Source organism: Oratosquilla oratoria, chromosome 17 (assembly GCF_046742065.1).
Source record: "Oratosquilla oratoria isolate Oo_2021 chromosome 17, ASM4674206v1, whole genome shotgun sequence".
Taxonomy (NCBI): domain Eukaryota; kingdom Metazoa; phylum Arthropoda; class Malacostraca; order Stomatopoda; family Squillidae; genus Oratosquilla; species Oratosquilla oratoria.
In genome coordinates, this window is record NC_134793.1 from 47,618,850 (window position 1) to 47,621,349 (window position 2,500).

A 2,500-nucleotide genomic window follows, 5' to 3' on the forward strand; every position below is an offset into this window, starting at 1 on the left:
TACAGTAGAACTAGGAGCAAAGGAAGAATGGGGATGGTTTAAGGAGGGAGTCACAAGGTGTGCAAGGATGGTGTGTGGAACAAGGAGGGCGGGAGGAAACAGAAGGAAGGGTAGTGAGATGTGGGATGAGAAAGCAAAGAAGGGTGTAGAAGAGAAGAAGCAGGCTTTCATAGATTGGTTACAGATTAGGACGAGGGAATCGTATGAGAGGTACAAAGTAAAGAGAAGGGAAGTTAAGCATAAAATAAAGGAAGCAAAGAGGAGAGCAGATGTGAAATGGGGTAAGAGTATGACAAAATTTTGAAAGTAATAAAAAGATGTTTTGGAAAGAAATTAAAAGAGAAAGAGAAGGTGAACCAAGTAGAGAAGGAAAATTAAAAGATGCAAATGGAGGGATGATAATGGAAGAGAAGGCAGTGAGAGGAAGGTGGGCAGAGTATTTTAGGGAGTTGCTAAATGTAAAGGAGGTTAGGGAGGGAAAGGCAGTTGCAGTGTGAAGCGCTAAGAAAATGAGAGTGATGAGTGAGGAAAATGGAGGAGAAATAAGGAAGAATGAAGTGAAAGCAGCTGTTAAGATGATGAGAGCAGGTAAGACACCTGGGTTGGATGGATGGTCATGCAGAATGTCTGAAGAAAGGAGGTACAGTTATGGTGGACTGACTGGTGAGATTATTTAATGTTTGTTTAAGAGAGGGTAGAGTGCCAGAGAACTGGAGGAGTGCCTATATCGTTCCGCTTTAAATAGGAGAGGCGGACAAGTGTGAGTGTAGGAGTTTCAGAGAAATCAGCTTGTTGGGTGTAGTTGGGAAGGCTTATGGGAGGGTCTTGATTGAGAGGATTAGGGGAAGAACAGAGGAAGTAATTGGTGAGGAACAGTGTGGTTTTAGGACGGTTAGGGGTTGTCTAGATCAGATTTTTGTGGTAAAACAGATGTGTGAGAAAGCTATAGGGAAAAGGTAAGGATGTTTTTTGGCTTTTTATGGATTTGGAAAAGGCTTGCGACAGGGTAGACAGGAAGGCACTGTGGTAGGTACTGCAGATATATGGGATAGGAGGAAAGCTGTGAAGAGTAGTTAAGATTTTTTACGAGAGTAGTAGAGCTTGTGTGAGGATTAGAATTGGGGAAAAGTGAATGGTTTGAGGAAAAGGTAGTACTTCGCCAAAGATGTGTTATGTCGCCCTGGCTGTTCAATTTATACATGGATTGAGTGGTGCAAGAGGTAAATGCAAGGGTAGTGGGTAGGCGGTTGGAGATGGCTAAAAAAAATGGAGAAAAGTGGGAAATGAGCCAGTTGCTGTTTGCTGACGACACTGCCCTTGTGACCGGACCAGAGGAGGGATTGAGGGAGTTAGTGACAGTTTGAGAAGGTGTGTGAACGAAGGAAGCTGAAGATAAATGTGGGCAAAAGTAAGGTGATAAGATGTAAAAGGGGAGAGAGTGATAGCAGGTTGAAAGTGATCATTAAGGGTGAGAGACTGGAGGAAATGGATAGTTTTAGATACTTGTGGGCGAATGTGGCAGGAAAGGAAGGAGTGGGGGTGAAAGTAGAATGTAGATTGAGAGAAGCGAGTAAATGCCGTGGTGGATTAAAAAGTGTAATAAGAAATAGATATCTGGGAATGGATGCTAAGAGTAGGTTATATGAAGGAGTGATTGTGCCGACAAAATTGTACGAGGCAGAAACATGGAACATAAGAGAGGAAGAGAGAAGGAGTTTGAATGTGTTTGAGATTAAATGTCTGGAAAATATGATAGGGGTTACAAGGCTAGATAGGGTGGAAAAGGAGGAGGTGAGGAGGAGAACTGGGGTGGAAAGAGAGCTGGGAGATAGAGTTGATGAAAGAGTATTAGGATGGTTTGAAGATATTGAAAGAATGAATGAAGAAAGATTAGTGAAAGAGGTGTGGAAGGCAGAAGTGGAAGGAGTGAATATGAGGGGGCGTCTTAGGATGAGATGGATGGGGCAAAAGGGGCATTACAAAAGAGAGGAATGTCTGTTGAGGAAGGACGGGAGAGGACAGAAGATAAGGATGAATGGAGAAGGATTGTGTATGTATGATATGATGCATGAGGGGGAGTGGGTGGGGGATGGAGGGTGAGGAAGTATGTATGAGAAATAATTTGACGCAGTCAGAGGGGATTTCACCCAGTCTTCTTTTTTTCTGCATGAGGGGACGGAGAGGGGGGGTCGCTGAATTAATGAAGCGGCCTTGCTGTGGATGTGCTATGTCTTGCGACACTGCTTCTGACCCAGGGCAGTGGACAGGATGCAGGAATGACCCATCATCCAGGGGGTGCCAAGATGAGAGGGAGGGAGGAGGTTGGAGGGGAGTGGAATATGTATGGGATGGAATGGGTTGGAGGGGATTCTATGATTTTTTCTTTTTGGCTACCCCCTGTGTAAGGGGGGGAAATCCTTTGGTATATGTATGTATGTATGTATGTATGTATGTATGTATGTATGTATGTATATATATATATATATATATACATACACAC

At 43.6% G+C, this 2,500-nt stretch overlaps 1 protein-coding gene across 1 annotated transcript in view; it reads right to left on the reverse strand.

The window, feature by feature from the left end:
• Positions 1–2,500, reverse strand: part of LOC143034267 (glutamate receptor 1-like) — a 1,284,256-nt gene that overhangs the window by 551,310 nt on the left and 730,446 nt on the right. The window lies entirely within an intron of this gene.